Genomic DNA, 19,748 nt, shown 5'->3' on the forward strand with positions numbered 1-19,748 from the left:
TGTCCTTCTTCCAACTACCCCTCTTCTTCTTCGGGGGGCTGGGGGGATCCTCAGGTGCAGGCATCTGTGGTGCAGGGGACTCTCCTCCAGAGTCATCCTCCTCCCTGTGGCACTGGCAGATGGTGTGGCAACCGATGTTGTGGCCACACAGGGAGGTGTGGACATGTTTGTGCTTATCTGGCGGAGGCATTGGAGTGTGTCCTGATGCACCGCAGTAAGTGCATCCCACTTGGCCTCCATGCAGGCATGGTGGGAAGCCTGCTCCTGTTGAATGTCCTTGAGGATCCCCACTACCTGGCCGAATCCTCCGGTGCTATCCTGGTACGCATCTATGATGCGTGCCAGTTGGGGGTCATCATGCAGTCCAGACCCCTCTGCAAGGCGCCCCCTCTGCCTACCACCCCTCCCAGCACCCCTATCCACACGGACAGTTCCTGCGGCGGCACGCACAGGTGACACTGAGCCCCCTTGGGTGTGATTGCTGGTGGTGTTGTCCGTAGCTTCCTGGGGGTCCTGTGTCCTTGTGCTGTCGGTGTTCTGTGGCCTTGGTCTGTCCGTGTTGGCGGGGGTGCCCTGTCTGTTGCCAGATGCTGGAGGTGTGGGTATAGGGGGTGCTGATGTTGTTACTGCTGGTGCTGCATGACGACTCACACCGGAGGTGCCAGGTTGTTCGTCGTCATCCGAAGAGGACAGAGACGGATCCACACCAGAGAGCTGAGGGTCCATCAGAGTATGGGACAGGGACTCCTCTTCATTTGGTGCTGTGCCCTCAGCACCACCTGTGTTTGGAAGAGACACACAATGTAAGTTATGTTTCTACAGGCATCAATGGTTCACATACATGACATGTTCTACTGTACGTTAGGATGCGTGCCTGTTCACTGCTTTGTCCAAGGTTGTCACGGACAGAGATTGATATTGTTGTGGCACATTGCCCAGCCAAAATGAAACATTTCAATGTGCATGTCGAAGTGTGTGCATGCCCAGCTCATGTACAGATATGTCTATAAATGGCCATTACTACTCAAGGGCCATCACGTTGCTGACACAGGTGTGTCATCCCTGTACACATTTGAGCTTTAACAAGGACATACGTGCAATTCCACTGAGGAGATGTTGTAAGATTGGGGCATGTGCGGTAGCAGATTTTGCTAGTCTTTGTGTGTCACATTGGTGTATTGGTACGACATGGTCACAGTCCGGTATGCCTGTGATCTCTTTGGAGAAAGTGTTTTTTTACAGTGTTCCTAGTTCCCATCTCATTTCATACAAGTGATGATGTCACTGTCGTTAATGAGTCTGGTGCTGAGTTTTGTACGTGCATATGTGATTTGACTTGTCAATGTTCTCCATGGTGACATGGATTGGGCAAGGTAGCACTCTGGCTTTTCAATGCTCATGACAGGTGGAGGTGGTGTGTGTGTTGCAGTTTGTCTGTTGGGAGTAGCATGTCTCCTCCAATGCAGTCCAGGTTAGACCTGTGTCTACATTGTCTGTCAGTGAGTGGTGTGTTGTGTGAAGGATGCATATGTTGCAGCATGATGTAGGAGTGGAATGCAGCTCACAACAGCACCGAGTGTGAATGAGACCATGCTATGGTGCCGGCTATATTGGTGTGTCCATTCCATTCACTGCCAGATGTCCCCTGTCAATGATGTATAAGTGAGTTCCTGTGTGTTTTGTGCAATGTACTATATATGGCTCCCCACACTTGTCATCTGCAAGACACACCTCCCCAGCCAGGCCAGGGGGCACCCCTGGACACTGCATCCCCAGACAGTGAGTTTGAACATGTGGTTGCAATGGCTGTGTGTGCAATCGTGTTTTTTTTGGGCCAGTGCATATGTGTGATTTTCAGCCACATCATTTCTCAGGCCCATGTGTCAGACATCTTGCCTGGGCACCATCTTTGTGAGTGACTGGTACCACGTGTGCAATGTCTTTTAGCATAGAAGGTGTGTGCATGGCCAGCATCGGTGTTATTTGTTTTCAAGTCAGGGCCTCCTTCTCCCCCAAGCCAGTTATCCCATCATGAAGCATGCCACCATTGCAGTGGGTGCAGGTTAACATTCAGGATGTCAGTCAGTGCAGTCCTGGTGTTTGTTGTTGCCCAGTACCCAGCATGGCCTTGTGCTTTCCACAACAGAGCCCAGTGTCAGACATCTTGTCAATTCATTCCCATGCCCTGTGAGGCGAGCATGGTTCAGTGTGAGCTTGCTGGGCCATGTGGGTGAGTGTGGAATGTCTGTGACTGCAACTTCCATCATGCTCTTGGCTACACCCCCTTCCCAGCATGCCCATACTTCCTTCCTTTATTTTTATTTTAACTGTTTTTATTAAGGAATAGAAGGAACTGCAGCGTGGTAAACTGCTAGGCGCCTACAACCCAGTGATGGACCGGCTACATGAATTGGTTAGCATTCAATATATGTGATAAAGGCAATATTTGACATCACACTTATGTTGGGTAACACAGCAAGTCGCCTACAACCCAAATTGGGCCGGCCCCGTGCAGAGGCTACTGTATTAAAGAAACGCTGTGATGGAGGTCCTTCAAACTGAAAAGCAAATCAACTCCAATAGAAATAGAGAAAACAAAGAAAAAGGGAACTCGGAAAGGAGAGGGGGGGGGAAGAAAGTCCCCAAAGAATCAAGTGAGGGAGAATAGAGAGAATAAGGTGAGAGCAAAGGAGAGAAGGAGGGAGAGAGGGCTGGGGGGGATGGGCGGGAGAGAGGCTGGCATCACCAAAGTTATGGACTGCAAAAGTGCGAACACTATAATATTGAGAGTCACCAGCAAGCGCTGAGAGCATGCAGACCAGAAACAGCAGCAGTTGCAGCAAGGCATGGTTTAAGGACCTGCATTTGTAGGGGAAATTGCATCATCAAAGAGGCGGAGAGCCCTCAACGTCGGGGGTTTGAGTCTAGCATATTCCAGTCGTCCTGAGAGGTCCACCAGTGGACTCCACAATTTGGCAAACTTGGCATCTTGGTTTTGTAGTCGTGCTGTAAGGAGCTCTATCGCCACCGTGTGCCACAGGCGGGTGAACCATACGTTAATCGACTTCCACTAAAGAGCAATGGTTTGTTTGGCAGCCCCCAGTATATGCAGGCTGAGGTGCCGGTCACGTCAGGTCGTGGCTCGCATGTTCACCGGCCGGAGGCCCAGGACTATTGTAAGTGGGTCTTCTGGGAGTGGATAGCCTAATACCTGTCTGATATGGCTGAGAACTTCCTTCCAGAAGACGGTCAAGAGCGGACAGGCCCACCAAACATGAAGAAAGTACCCTGTGGCCCCAGTGCAGCACTAACATAGGGAGGAGGTAGTAGAGAACATTGTGTGCAATCTGTGAGGGGTGTAGTACCAGTGCGTCATGACCTTGTATGCCGACTCCTGTTGGGGAATACTACGGAACACCCGCCATAGATGTATCCATTGGGTGGGCGTGATATCAGTAGCAAAGGCTGTTTGCCACCTCTGCTGATAAGAGTGAGGGGCGGTTCGCTGCGAATGCTGGAGAACGTGGTATGTGCGAGATATTAATACCCTAGTGTTGTCAAATGACCGCACCAACTGTTCGAACAGAGTAAGGGCCTGAGTAGCCGCTTGTGTCAGCGAGGGTGCCTGTACCCAATGTCGGAGTTGGGCATACTGAAATCGTGCCCCCTTGTCCAGCTGGTATTCCTGTTGACATTGTTCAAAGGTTTTAAGAGAGCCCCCTATAAATAGGTCCCGAATTGTCCTTCAGCCCTCTTCCGTCCAGTCCGCGAAGTAGGGCGGATGAAGAGCCGGCAAAAAGTGAGCGTTACGAGCAATGGGAGTATATGGGGATGGAAAAGACGTGAGACCTTTGTGCACTGCTACTTTATCCCATATCTCAAGAACAGTCTTGGTGGGAACTGCAAGATAAGCGCTACGAGAGCGTGCCTCCCGTGGAAGCCATGCTAAGTCACAGATGGGGCGACAAGTCACTGCCCGGTCCATATGGAACCAGACCTTCTCGCTTTCCCATGCCATCCATTCAGAAATTAAATAAAGGTGAGACGCCCAATAATACTTGAGCAGTTTGGGGCACGCCGTCCTCCTCTGTCTCGCGGAAGCATAAGGATTTTGTTGGAGAAGCACAGCTTTTTCCCTCCCCATACGAACCCGTTGAGCTCTCTCTGGAAGCTTTGGATTTGGTGCTCTGTAATGGGTGTGGGTAGCTTCTGAAAAAGGTAAAGTATCTTTGGGAGGATCGACATTTTGATCGTATTTAATCGCCCCAACCAGGAGAGTGACAGAGGCTTCCATACCCTTAAGTCAGCTATAACCGCAGTCTTGAACTCTTGCCAATTTGCTTGGGTCCATGTTGCGAGAGAGGAGGACCAGTTAAGTCCCAGATATCGAATGGAGCGAGCTGCCCACTGAAAGGGAACAAGGGATTGCAGCACAGAGACCTCGTCCGCGGGGATCGTAAGGTTTAAGGCCCATGATTTCGTGTGGTTAATCTTAAGCCCCGAAACATGCTCGTACATTTGGAGCAATTTATGCAAGGCAGGTAAGGAAGCCCGCGGATTAGATAAAGTGAGAATGAGGTCATCTGCAAAGAAAGCTATTTTATGGTCCAGCCTGATGCCATGTATGTCCGGGTCTCGCCTGATCAGGATGGCCAGGGGTTCAACCACAAGGGCGAAGAGGAGAGGGGATAGGAGACACCCTTGCCTGGTTCCCCTGTAGATGGAAATGGGCAGTGTGAGCTGACCATTGACTCAGACCCTAGCAAGCGGGGAGATGTAAGGAGCCATGATTTTGGCGATCATTTGTGGACCCAGTCCTATTTTTCTGCAAGACAGCTCGGAGAAATGTCCAGCCGACTCGGTCGAAAGCTTTCTCAGCATCGAGCGATAGCAAACAGGCTGGTATGTTCCAATGGTGGGCCTTCCCTACTAGATGCGCAATGCGGGTCTTAGCTGCTCGCATTCGAAGACGGCGCGCCAGCACTGTGCCCACCTTGTCTTCCCCCTCATAAAACCGCTGCTTCAAAGTTAAGAGAGCGTGCTCGGCCTTGTTAGTTCTGTGTGCCCGGAGCTGACCACAATGCGTGGCTAAGCGCCTCTTGGGCATCGCCAAGGGACGCTCTTGGTCCAGCCTCTCCAGCGTCTTAATGTCGTGGGAGAGTTTGTCCTCGAACAGGCGTGCCTCCCTTGCCCGAGCTATAGCTATAGAGGTAAGAGTGCCACGAATCGGGGCTTTTAATGCGTCCCAGACCACTGGGAGAGGGGTCTCCGGGAGGTCATTGATCTCAAAATAGGTTATGATGGCGTCCCGAATTTCTTTCGGGTCAACGGGGTCTCTGAGAACATGATGGGGAAACCGCCATCGTGATGGGCGTTTGGGAAGGGAGAAGCTATCATGGATAAGAAGATCCACATGAGCGTGATCAGAAATTGAGATATCGGGCATAGACGCTGATGGTGTGTCATTAACTAGGGAGTGTCAGACAAAAAGGTGATCAATACGCAAGTAGGAGCGGTGGACATGAGAATAGTAGGAGTAATCGCGTGTGTCCAGCGAGTGATATCGCCAGATATCCACCAGGCCTAGTGCAGTTAGTTGTTTCTTTAAGGCAGCTGACATGGCCCCCGCCCCATGAAAAGCGCCCTCACTACGGTCCCGCTTTGCTTCCCATACTAAATTAAAGTCACCCCCTAAGATAAGACCAGGGTCATTATGTTTTATGTGTTCTCGCACCAGCCCCCACAGAAATGGGTCCTGGGCCTGGTTCGGTGCATAAGTGTTGCATAACTTGAGGACACAGTGTCCGATCTTGACCGTCGCTTTGAGGAGTCTACCATCTTCACTACAAATTGTTGTGGAGTCTCCCTGGTGGATACCAGCCCGGCAAAGGATTGCCACTCCTCCCGTCTTGGTTGAGGCCGAGGCCCTGAATTGAAGAGGGTATCGGGGGTGGGTCATACGGGAGGTGTCTTCGCGCAAAAGGTGGGTTTCTTGCAGGAAGATAATGTCTGGATTTTGCAATAAGAGATAGCGCCAAATTTGGCGGCGCTTATTGGGGCATTAAGCCCCTTTACATTAAGGGAGAGAAGCTTCAAGCAAGGTACTGAGGTCATGATGTCAGCATGTCAGGGGTGAATGCTAGCACAGGCTGTGAGGTGAGGGCTGGAGACCAGGCGGTCTGGCTTTCCCCCGGTGGTGCGGCGAGGAATACCAAGGCAAAAGCAATCGCCGCAAAGCGTTGGGAGATTGCAGGATGCCCCGCCCATCGGGAGTCCCAAGAGTCATTGCGTCTGCCCCCCTGCCCAGGGAAGGGGTAAGATAGGAAAGAGAGGAAGAGGAGAAAAGAAAGGTGTAAAAAAGCATAAACGTAACCATGGCCAACATGGCCAACTAAGTCTATTCCAGACCGGGCAGTGTCCAGGCACATGGCACGGGCCATCCCGGAGATGTCACTCTCCAAGGAATAGAAGTGGGGGTAGGTCATACTGAGACTCCATCGCCATCAGGAGCAGAAGCCGGCCCTGCTGCCGGGGCGTGATTCAGGGACAGAAAAGGTCACATCCGGAGAGCATCTCTGGGGGAGAAGATGCTGATCCTGATTCCGCAAAAGACTAATTCCAAGGAATAGAAGCAGACCATCTGTATCACTGTGAGAGTGTATTGTATAATCATTTAGGAGGTGACTGAGAGCTTGTAGGCAAATGTCCACCCTCTAAGGAGCGAATGTGCTGTATGATGTCTTGCTTCTCTTGCGATGATGTGTAGATGCCGCGCTGCGAAGGGAGCCCGGAGCGAGGTACTGTAGACCACAGGGGTTTTATCGTTTCACGGGCCTTGGGGCCGAGCACGAGGGGCTCGACGGTGGAGAGTCTGGGATCTGGAGCAGTTGAGCAGCTTCGCGGAAGGACCGAAGTACCCGGCGCTGGGCTTCCCACTGAAAAATAAGTGCAAAACGGATGGCCCCATTGGTAGCGGATACCCAGTTCTCGTAGCTTATCCGTTATAGACCGGAAGGCTCTGCGGCGACGGAGCGTCGCAGGCGCAAGATCTTGAAACAGCTGAATGGGAGTGCCCTTAAAGGAGAGATTTGGCTTATCATGGGCTGCTTTGAGGATAGCTTCCTTCTCTGTATAAAAGTGGACCCGTGTCTGAATGTCTGGTATGAGGCCTGATTTTCCAGAAGGGCCCGACACTCGGTGCGCTCGGACTAGTGCTGGCGGCGATGCATCCTCGTCCCCCCTAATGTCCTGGAGCAGTTCGGCCACAAAGGTCATGATGTCTGCAACTTCTGCACCAATAGGGATCCCTCGCAAGCGCAGGTTGTTGCGACGCCCCCTATTTTCCAAATAATTGAAATTTCATGTTGCAGTCATTTAGCATGAGTCTACAACATACGTGTGGGATATGTCAGAGTATGCCTGAGTGTGGCACTAACTCCAGCCATCCATACACTTGGATCTGAGTCCGGTCGAGGACACACATGGCTCACAATGTATCACAAAATACAGACATGGAGCCCAACACTCACCCGTGATGGCCTCAAGCTGCTGAGGGGGGGGCTTGCTATATTGCTCTGACAGACCAATTTGGAAGAGTTACATGAAGGTGTAGAGGTCATGGGTCATGTTGATGTGCCCGGGGAGGGAGTACCAGGTCTGTTTTGCGAGGTGGGAGAACTATCTCCTGCATGCAGATTTTATGTGGATGTGATGAATGGTGGCCAGGGCAAGGTGGGCTGCATGGAGTAGGGCCAACGGGGTGTTGGATGACACACGTCCAAGGTCGGTTTGGGTCTGGGGTTGTGGACTGCCTCCTGAGTGTGGTTGAGGAGTCTGAAGGTGATCATGCAGCACACAGTGAGCCATTGTACCTCTCTCAGGTTGACGGTGATGTGGCTGGGGATGTTGCAGATGAGGTGTGCAGATGCACCCTGGATGTGGATAAGTTCTCCTGCATGTTTGCTGTTGTCCTCTGTAGAGGCCAGTACTGTATTTGAGCCGGCCAGTGTCCTGGACCAGGGGGACGGTCTGTCTTGCCTTGGAGTGGATCTATCTGGGGGTCATCAGCAGCATGTGGAGGGTGTTGCAGCATGAGGTACAGATGTTGGTGAGTTGCATGTTAATTGTGAGCGATGGGTCCATGATGAACACCAGCTTGCCTGCGTGGCCACTGGGTGCTGGTGCGGTGCACAGACCAGTGGGACGCAAGGAGTTGACCCAGCCGTAAGGGGACAATCCTCAGATGATGACCTCTGTCCTGTCCAAGTCCTGCCTCAGATGGCTGATGTTCAGCCATTCATCAACGGATCTCTTGCCTTCTTGAAGTTTGGATCTGGCAATGGCTGGCTCTTTGGTGAGTTTGAGGAGCAGCTGGGTGTCAATGGCATACCACATGATGATGAGGTTGTGTGCGCATGTGATGGTGGAGAGGGAGGTCATGGAGACATTGAAGATCGTCACGCTGAGAGAAGAGCCCTGTGGCATGGGCCAGATGACCCCAGTGTACTACATGTTGCAGGGTGGAGGCAGACTCCCTGGGCCTTGCTGGTGAGCTACTTCCTGATTGAATCCTGGGCCCTACTCTGGATACCAGTGTTGGAGATGTGTGAGCTGACAGTGTGGTAGCACATGGTGTAGAATGCCGTTGAGAGGTCAAGGGTGGTGGCCTCACCATTGTTGAGCAGGGCAAAGTAGTCGTTGGTGGTGGCAATGATGACGGTTGCAGTGGTGTGATTACTGTGTAAAACGGTCTGGTGCCGGTTGGCTGGAGCTGGTTGCATGTAGGAAATTGGTCAGTTGCTTGTTGAGTGTCTTCCTGGTGACATTTGCTGGGTAGGGAAGTAGGGTGATGTACCAGGAGATCCTGTGGTACTGTCGTCCGTTGTTTAAGAAGGGCCTGGGGCTCTGCATGCCTCCTGCAGCCATGGAATGTGGCTAACTTAAAGGAGACATTCATGACGCGCTGGACGTGGGCTTCAAGGATGGCGAATGATGTGGTTGAGATGTTGTGTGGGAAGGGGCCTGATGGAGAGCCAGAGTGGATGGTGCACATGATCCCGGTTGTGTACTTGCTGCTGACGGGAGTCCATGACCTGAGTGGGGTTTGTCCAGCGGATAATAGTGCTGTCTGCCTCTGTGTGCCAAGGCTGTTGTGTATGGCCATGAGCTTGCAGTAGTACAAAGTTGCAAGGGATGGGAACTGCCTTGCAAGGGTGGAGTGTCTTTGATGGAGATCTGCTGTCAGTTCACTCACAATGCTGATGAGCTCCTTGATGTCGTGTGTTTGGGTGTCTCTGCACTATCTGAAGTATCTCCACCTGTCCTTGCTGATGATATGGTGATGGCTGTGTGTGGTGTTTTCCAGGGCTGTAAGGAAAATGATGTCTCTTTGTGTTGCAAGGTTTGCACAAGAGTCCGGCTAGGTCTGTAGGAGTCCAGTAGGTCTGCCTTGTCCCAGGTGCCTTAACTGTTGTTGTGCTTCACAGGAAAGTCCGTCAATGTGGCAAGATTGTTGGATCAGTTGCTGATCCAGTGTGTGAGTTTCCAGGGTGTGGCGGTGGTGTTGTTTTGAGTGTCCCACACAGCTTGTCTGTGGCGACTTACATCAAGCATCTTTGGGGGATCGATAGCGGGGTGTGTGGCACTGTGTTGCTTGTTGGAGACGTGGATTCAAATCGTAATGGACCAATGATGGATGGTGGTGTGTGTCCCCTCCAGCAAGAAGTTACTGGCCCCCAGCCACATTTAGCCTGTGGAGGTGAGGGCCTGCGTGCAGATGTACATGTTGATGGCTTAGCGGAATTGTGGATGTAGGCCTGCAGATCTGTAGATGAGTGTTACTCCGAGGGTTGCTAGGGAGTTGCTGCGAACCCGGACTTGTGTCTCTGAGGGTGTACTTGTGAATAATTAGCAATTCAGCCCCTGGGATTGGTGTTGGCGTCCCTGCGGGTGATCTTGGATCCGCCTGAGATGGCAATGAAGACGTCATGTGCTGAGGATGCTTTTGTCCAGGTCACTGTCATGAAGGTGATGTGTTGGGCTGTAGTGTTGAGGAGGTAACAGAGTCCAGTGGCGTGCTGGTGGATGGAGCGGGTGTGGAGTAGGAGGCACATAACCTGGTTGTACTGACAGGGTCTGGTAGGCTGGGCAGCGCTGTGTAGGCAGTTGGAGTAGCACACTCAGCATGCGAAGGTGTCGTGTGTGTGCTTAGGGGTTGCCTGATGGCAGGAGGATGATTGTCACGAGGACATTGCTTGGAGAGTGGCTGCAGCATGAGTCTGTTGTGTGACGTGGGTCATGCAAAGACTAGAGGGTCGTGCACTGTGCATGTTGCAGGCGCAGACGGTCCTGCCTTTGGTATGGTGCTGGGGCTACAGTGGCACAGAAAAGCTGCTGGCTGCATTTCAAATGGGTGGAGGGGGAAGGGCTGAGCATTTTTGAGGCGTGAGGGGTTGCAGAATCAGGGCACACGGAGTGGCGGGACGCAGGTGAGGCAGCAGGCGGAAGGGGTTAGAAATCATGCAAAAATCAACACACAAAGACAAGGAGGTCTGCAAGGCACAGTGCAACAGGTGTATGTCAAGGAAGGAGTGTCAGCTCACTCATGGGTCACTCCCAGAAAGTGTATGTGTCAACTCTTTAGTGTCCAACACCTACCCCGAATCGGTTTAGATTGGAGTGGGAATAGTAAATGTCATTCCCTTAGTGTTTAAGATTTTCCCCAAATTTAGTATAATGAAAAGATGTCATACATTTTTTAAATTTTATTTATTGACAATTTTAATTTATTGTATACTTTTACATTTTGTCAAATATATTTAAAAAAATACAAAAACTGCCATTTTAAAGTGAAGTAAATAAAATATTTTATGTTTTTAAATTGTAAAAAAATAGAAAGAAATCAGATTTTATAAATGTTTGTATAATGTACATTTTCAAATGTTATTTTACAGTCAATATCATTTCTACACTCTTTAAAATCTTTTTTCCATACATTTTCGTAAACATTGTTTTTTTTTTTTGATAAACAATTTTATTGATTTCAGGTTGCAACAAGGAAAACAGCACCATTCAGGAGCACATTGTAGAAGGCAAGGCAGAGACACAAACATATCACATTGGTATATAAAGGCAGACGTACATCGGGCGGATATCGGCATACCCACTCCCATTCTAGACAGCGCATCAGTCCACTTTAGTCTTCTATCACTCCGACCCATTTGCTCCACATTCGACAAAATTTCTTGGGACAACCTCTGGCCACATAGAGAGGCCATTCCTGCACGACACACCAGTTCACTCCCCTGCGCCAGCGCGCCAACGTAGGTGCAGCAGTGTTCAGCCAGTGATCTAATAATAATAATAATAATAATAATAATGGGTCTTGTAGAGCGCAATGGTGACGCACAACGGCGTGTCCCCGCGCTGAGAGTGTGAGCGTGTTCAGAGGGAGTCCTGCGGGGAGGGCCACTATCTGGTGTACAGATATGTTTTCAGCTTGGCTCTGAAGATAAGCTCTGATGGTTCCAGACGCAGTGCTACTGGAAGTTTATTCCAGCATGATGCGGCGAGGTACCTGAAGGACCTGCCACCCATCCTTGCTCTGGACACCTTTGGGATAGTTAGGCGCCCTGAACCAGAGGATCTCAGCGCGCGGGATGGCTCGTATTGTGTCAGGAGACCCTGAAGAGGAGGGGGTGCCCTGCCATTAATGATCCGGTGACAGGTGCAGAGGGCCTTGAATTCTACCCTGCTCCTGACCGGAAGCCAGTGCAAGGCTTGGAGCGCGGCTTTGGAGGCTGATCTTCTAGGAAGTTTGAGAACTAGCCGAGCAGCGGCATTTTGCAGGACCTGTAAGCGGCTCAGATTCTTCTCGGGGATACCTAGATAGAGAAGGTTGCCATAGTCCATCTTGGACGTGACTAAAGCATGCACTAATGTTCGGCGGGCTCTAACGGGAAGGAGCTCCAAAACCTTCCTGAGAGTCTTAAGGATCCCGAAACAGGTGCCGACCACCCGGTTGACCTGGGGGCCAAAGGTAAGATCGGAGTCGAACCAGACACCTAAATTCCTCGCCTCCAGGCAGGGGGTAGGTGTTGGTCCCAAGCAAGGAGGCCACCACGCCGACGTCCACGCCGCCCGGTCTCCCCCTACCACCAGCACCTCAGTCTTGTTGCCGTTAAGTTTAAGGCAGTTGGCAGACATCCAGGCAGCAAGATCTTGCATGCATGCTCTGAAGATGTCCGCCGCAAGGCCGGGAGTACGCGATAGGGAGATGACCAGCTGCGTGTCGTCGGCGTATGACACCATGCGCAGACCGTAGCTCTCCACTATGGAGGCGACCGGGGCCACATATAGATTAAAAAGCGTTGGGCTTAGGGACGAGCCCTGTGGAACCCCCTGATCCAGTGCCATTCGCCTGGAGTAGCAGTCACCCTGCCTGACTTGGAAACCACGGCCCGAGAGGAACGACTGAATCCATTTTAGCGCTGCGTCACCCATCCCTGCTTTGTTCAGACACTGTAGCAAGGTGGAATGTGCTACAGTGTCGAACGCAGCGCTGAGGTCCAGCAGGATCAGGGCCATAGTGTGGCCCTCGTCGGCCCCCTGTCTGATGGATTCGGAAGCCATAAGGAGTGCTGACTCAGTCGAGTGTCGAGGTCTGAATCCAAACTGGGTGGCGTGAAGGAGATTAGACTCTTCCACAAACTGCATTAACTGCTGGTTCACCAACTTCTCCGCCACTTTCGAGAAGTAGGGAAGGAGGGAGATGGGACGCAGATTCTCCAGTTTTTCGAAGCTGATATTAGGCTTCTTGCGGAGGGGGAGCACCACTGCTTGTTTCCATTCCCAAGGCACAGTGCTGGACCTGAAGGAGATATCCAACAGGTGCCTAATGTATGGCTCTAGTGTTGTCAGGCTGTCGGCCAGCCGTTTAGGAGATGCTGGGTCCCGTGGGGAACCTGATTTCACTGATCTACATATGTTGATCAGGTCTTCAGCTTGCGGGGTAGAGAAATTGAGCAGCAACTTGTGACCATCTTCCTCTCTAACTGACGCCTCGAACTTTCCATCTGCCGCTGGTTGGGCAGGGAAGGTGGTATAGATTTTGGACACTTTGTCACTGAAGTAATCAGCAATGCGGTTGCAGGCAGCCACAGAGCAGTCCTCTGATCCCGCTGAGGATTTAGGGACAGCAAGAGATTTGTATACACAGAACAATTCTTTCGCTGAGTTCTCTGCATCCAGAATTCTTTCGGCATAGTGGGCAGTTTTCGTTATCCTGATAAGATTATGATATGCTCGTCTGTGGATGAGGTATCTCTCTCTCTCCTGATTGTCATATGCTTCCCTCCACTGCCTTTCAGCACGCTTACACTCCCTCTTGGCACCCCGCAATTCCTCATTAAACCATGGTGCCGATCTCTGTTTACGACCATCCTTCTTTGGATGGTCTAACGGGGCCGTTTGGTCCAGCGCAGCCGTGATGCGGTCGTTAAGTAGTTTGTTTACCGAATCCGCATCATCGCCTCCAATGGGGCCATTGGCTATCAGAGCCTCATTGAATTTGGGCAGAGAAAACTTCGCCCATTTGCGCCTGGGATGGTTATAGGGAGTGGGAGCAGTGTCCTTGTTCTTAGGGAGAGAGATTTCAAAAGGCACCAAAAAATGGTCAGTCCACGGGAGAGGCACTGGGGGGGCCACCCTAACTTCCTCCCAGTTTGCAAAAACTGGGTCGAGCAGATGACCATGTAGGTGAGTAGGAAGGTGGCCCTTTAGCTCTAACTGTAGTGCTTGAAGATCCTGCCGGAACTCCATCGCTCCCTTGTCTAGTGGATCTTCGAGGTGCATGTTAAAGTCTCCGAGAAGAAGAAACTTATCTCTCCGCAGCACCATCTCTGTGGCACATTCTATTCTGCTATGTCTCTCTAGGCCACTGTTAGTGCTGTGTTAAGAAAGAGCTTCTCAGCCCCTTTACCATTTATAAGAAAGTAGCTCTGTATATACTGTACATGAGTAAGGTACAGGGTGTACAGAGTCTACAGTCCCCAGAGGTTTGGCAGAGGCTAAATTTAGATATAACCTTACTCTCTAAAGTGGTAGCTTGGTCGAGCAGTAAGGCAGTATCAGAGGACAGTGTAAAGCATTTGTTGTACACACTCAATCAGCAAATGGTCTCACACACTCAAGAACTGAACTCTAGGCCAATTGTCTTGTATATAAAAATATATAGTTGTTTTATTTTTAGAACCACAAGTAGGTATCAAAATACTTTCTCAGAATGAAATGCTCTAGATGAGTACTTTCAATTAGCAAAAAACTTTAAAATGCAATAGATACAGTTGTTGCAATAGGCAACACAATTCAAACACAATTATAACATTGAGCACAATGGGAATTTTTAAGTAAATGCAATTTCAATTACTTTGCGTATGATTTTCTTACTCAGGGTTGGATCCTGGATTCAGCCCTGGTGCATTTCCTGCAAAAAGTTGAAAGAAATAGTTTTTGTTATACAGGTGATTTTTAAGCAATATTTGGATGTTTCAAAAATCGACACTTAGGGGTCGATTCCGATTCCGGCCGCAAAACGAACCGACCGACACGGACCCGGACCGAATACCGACCGACACGGACCAGCGCCGTAAGACCCGTGTAGTACGATGCAACGCGAGTGAATTACAACCGACACGTACGGAATACAAGCCGTACGACCGAGCCAGAGGGAAAATAGTGATCCGGCTGGAAAACCGACGCGATTTTCACCGACCGACACGAACCCGGAATCAACCCGACCGACCCGTACCCGCGATGTACGATTAGCGCAGTACGATGCAATGCGTGTAAAACCAGTCCGACTCGCACGGAGACCAAGCCGCACGACCGACACGCACAGACAACCCGGCACACAAGCAATAGAGACTGCTGCGAACGACGCGTACCAAACACAGAAGACAGGCAGCATGAACGAGACGGAGAAGCCCGCACGAGACAACAGCAGCGTCCGTTTCCGTTACGTCTCCTTCATGCTTACAAAACACAAAGGAAAAAACACAAAAAAAGGACCAAACAAGCAACGACTAAGCCAATAAATACCCCCAAAAAATTAATTGGACAAAGACACACCCACAACTCCAACTATATAAAGGACTACAATCACTCCCATCATCCCTTGCAAACAGGAGACACAGCCAGCAGCAAACACCAGTACACAGCAACCACAGACAGACTCACAACTCACCCATCACACAACTCACACACCATCAGCACCTCATACAAAAGCACACACACATACACACAGCAAAACAAACACCAACCCAACATCACTTGCACCCTCACACACACATCCCCCACCACCACCACTCATCACCATGCCTCCAAAGAAGAATCCAAAGTTCACAGATAGTGAGTTAGAAGTGCTGGTAGATAAGATCATCAGAGTAGAGCCACATGTGTTTGGTACATTGGTTCATAGGATCCCCATCTCACAGAAAACCAAGATGTGGTCGAGGATTGTGGACAAGGTGAACGCACAAGCACCAACGTTGCGCACAAAGGACGATATCCAGAACCGGTGGTATGACGTGCGCAGGAGGGTCAAGAAACTCATCGAGAAAGACCACGCCTTGAGTCAGCGCACCGGCGGTGGCCCTCCTGCCAAACCAGTCTACTTCAGGACCTGGGAGGAGAAGGTGCGGGACATCCTACCACCAGAGAGCGTCCATGGCCTAACAGACATCCCAGAGACTGGTGAGTACACAAACAACATACCCAAGATTGTGTGGCAAGGGGACAGTGAAACCATGTACCCCAAGCAAAGCTACACTAACCAATAGATAATCAACCCAAGATGTGTATGCCAGTCACACAAACACAATACCTGCCATCTCATAGTGACTGGGGACTGTGTCAAGACATGCACCAACCTAAAATCAAATAGATCAAGCCAGTGGCACTAAGCCAAATACACCCAGCCAGACAGTTTGCCACCACAAACACACCACCTCACAGTGCAGCTGACTGTCAGGAAGGAATAGTGGGGATGCAGGTGAAGTGAGTGTAGACAAAAGCATGATGGGGCCTGTAGTCACAGATAATGCTCCCCCTCCTGATTGGCCCATCAAGACCCCTCTGAAACATACCCACATCACAGGGAGTGGAAAATGACTGACAAGATGGCTGACACTGGCTCCTGCTGTGGGGAGCACAAGGCCCTGCTAGGGCTTGTGTGCAAATCAGAAGCAGGATATCACTGACTGACATCCTGAAAGACAACTTGCACGCCCTACAATGGAAGCACGTTTCATGATGGGAAGGAGTACTGACAGCCCTGACCATACTAATCAGCATGGGGAGACACCCCCCCCAACAAAAACTCCACACAACTCACCGGGTACAATGCATTGACACACACCTCATTGAAATATCAGCAAAAGATACCCCGTACTGGGTGCTGCTGTGTGAAGCACAGGGGCTCACTTGGGACTTGTAGCCAAACAAACACCAGGATTTCACAGTCAGCCATCTTGCCATTGATGTCACACCCCCTCACAGGGAAGCAGAGTCAAGAGGGAGGAAGCATGGGCATGCTGGGAAGGGGGTTGCAGACAAGAGTATGATGGCACTCGCAGTCACAGACAACCTACACCCACCCACATGTCCCTGCAAGATCAACCTGAACCATACTTGCCTCACAGGGAGTGGGAAGGGACTGACAAGATGTCGGACACCGTTTAGTTTAGTTTAGTTTTATCCATTTATAGAGCGCTTGGTTACACCAGACGGTGTGTCCCCGCGCTAAGACATCTGAGAGGGAGCTGTTCTAGGGGCGAGGTTTAGGGCTTAAGACTAAGGGAATTCTGTCCTTCTGTACAGCCAGGTTTTTTGGTGTTTGCGGAAAACTGTTTCCGATGTCTCTGCTCTTAAGTGTTTTGGCAGAGTGTTCCAAGTTTTTGCCGCCCTATATCTGAAAGAGCGAGCTCCTAGTCTGGCCTTGTATATCCTTGGTACTATAACCAAGGCCTTGCATAAAGACCGCAGGTTCCGGCCCGGAGTATATTCTGTTAGGAGAGACTGAAGGTATTTTGGGCTGGTCTTCCTGAGGATGCGGTGGCCGTAACATAAAGTCTTAAAAATGATCCTCTCTTCCACTGGCAACCAGTGTAGTTTTTTAGGGCGTTCCTTGAGTTCGCTCTTCTAGGTAGACCGAGTACAAGTCGAGCGGCAGCATTCTGAACCCGCTGTAATTTGGCTAGTCCCTCTTTGGTGGTGCCTAGATAGAGGATATTGCCATAGTCCAGTTGGGAGGTTATAGTTGCATGGACAATAGTTTTTCTGGCACTAGAAGGCAGAAGATCTAGGATCTTGCGTAGGATTTTTATAGTTCCATAGCATTTGCCTGCTACTTTGTAGATGTGGTTAATGAAGTTCAGTTCAGAGTCAAAATAGATTCCTAAGTTTTTAACTTCTGTTTTTGGGTTGGGCAGTTGTCCTAAGGAATCTGGCCACCAAGCAGAGGACCAAATGGTTGGTGACCTGCCCACAACCATTACCTCTGTTTTATTACCATTTAACTTGAGGCAGTGGTTGCACATCCAAGTCGCTATTTCTGATAGGCAATTGGAAAAGCGGGAGGATGCTAGATCATTTTTTTGTGATAATAGAACAATTAGTTGTGTATCATCCGCGTATGAAACAATCGATACATTATGTTGTTCTACAAGTTCCGCTAAGGGACTTACGTATAGGTTAAAAAGGGTAGGGCTCAATATAGAGCCTTGAGGAACTCCCTGAGTAAGGGGCATACTTTTGGATAGGTAAGGTGTTTGAGCCACTCTGAAACTGCGTCCCGAGAGAAAAGACACAAGCCAGTTTAAGGCTTCATTCCTCACTCCACAAGATTGTAGCCTATGTAGGAGCAGCTGATGCGATACAGTGTCGAAAGCCGCACTGAGGTCAAGAAGGATTAGTGCGGCCGTATCACCTTCATCGGCATGTTTCCTCAGTGCTTCAGTGGCGTACAGTAGTGCTGATTCAGTTGAATGGGCACTTCTGAAACCTGACTGTGAGGAATGTAGTAGATCGTGCTTATTTATGCGATCAGTTAGTTGTCTGTTCGCTATTTTCTCCGCGATCTTTGCTACAAAAGGCAGTAGCGAGATCGGGCGAAGGTTTTCTAGTACCACATTTTTAATTTGAGTATTCTTTTTCAATGGTTTAACAATAGCCTGTTTCCATTTTACAGGGACCATGCCTTCCTGGAAGGAGCGAGAGATAATATCCAGGACGTGCGGCATAATAGGATTTGCTCCTTCCATAATTATATGTGGTCTTGCACTGTCTACGGGGGAGCTGGATTTAATTCCTCTGGCTATATCAGTGAGTAGCTCTAGACTATTAATGGTAAATGTGTCCAGTGTCCCTTCTATGTGAGGAGTTTTTCCAGAGTTACTAGCGTTGGTGCCTAATCTGGCTTCTATCGGGAAGGATTCGTAGATGTTCTTTACTTTAACGGCAAGGAACTCAGCTATCATGTCGCAGCTTTCCCTGGAGGAAGGTTGTTCATTCGTCTCTTTATGTGATTTGAGTGACTTCAGTATGGTGAATAATTGTTTAGGGGCATTTCTAGCTTTTTCGATTCTTTCGGTGTAGAAGGTGCCTCTGACTTTCTTAATTAGTGAGTGGTATAGTTTAAGTTCACGCTTATACTCCTCTCTAGTATTGCTGCAATAGTCCTTCCTCCATTTTCGTTCCAGCTTTTTACATGTCTTTTTGGCCTTCGCTAATTCACTATTAAACCAAGGTGCGGTAACACTCTGCCTTTTAGGGATCCTCGTACTCCAAGGTGCTATCTCATTCAGAGTTTCAGTGATCCATAAATCCAGTTGGTCATTGGCACGGTTAATATCATTGTCCAATTTCGGTTCCCTATTTATTAGTGCTTGAGAGAAGGATATGGAGTTGAATTTGTTCCAGTTCCTAGTAGTAGTCGCTTTCCTAGGTTGTTTACACAGCTTTGTGTGTGAAGGTATTGAGAAAGGGATTAGGTAGTGATCGGACCAAGGGATAGGACATGGTGTGTCCACAATTAATTCTTCATAATTAGAGAAAATTGGATCCAATATATGGCCCATCGTATGCGTTTGAGTGGTTACCCTCTGCTCCAAATTTAGCGTAAGCAGGTCATGACATAGGGTGCTTACTTGGTGGTTCTGCATATTATCACAATGAATATTCAGGTCACCAAGCAGTATAAATTTGTTATGTCTAAGGGCTAGTTGTACTATTTTATCCTCCAGATTTGTTATAAATTTATTTGCTGGGCCAGGCGGTCTATAAATTAGAACCCTGGCTGATATGGTGCCTTCTATAGTAGAAAGAATGAATGAGAAGGCTTCACAGTTTTCTATGTCAATTTGATTGACCTCACAGTTCATATTGGCTTTGTAGATTATGGCGATGCCTCCTCCAAGTCGGTCCGTACGGTCTTGCCTCACCATCTTATAATCATCAGTGATGGAGTCCAGGACGTCAGGGGTGGAGCTTTCGTTTAGCCAGGTTTCTGTCAGGAAGAGGGCATCTAAGGTTCTCTCTATTAACAGTTCCCTGATTTCATATCTATGTTTGGCTAGTGATCTGCAATTGAGCAGCGCCATATGCAGATTAGACTCCTTGATGGATTGTGTATTGGGCCTAAGGTTAGTTAGACAATGCAAGCACTTTAGTGTGTTACTATCCACACTAAGCCT

Source organism: Triturus cristatus, chromosome 3_2 (genome assembly GCF_964204655.1).
Source record: "Triturus cristatus chromosome 3_2, aTriCri1.1, whole genome shotgun sequence".
Classification (NCBI taxonomy): Eukaryota; Metazoa; Chordata; class Amphibia; order Caudata; family Salamandridae; genus Triturus; species Triturus cristatus.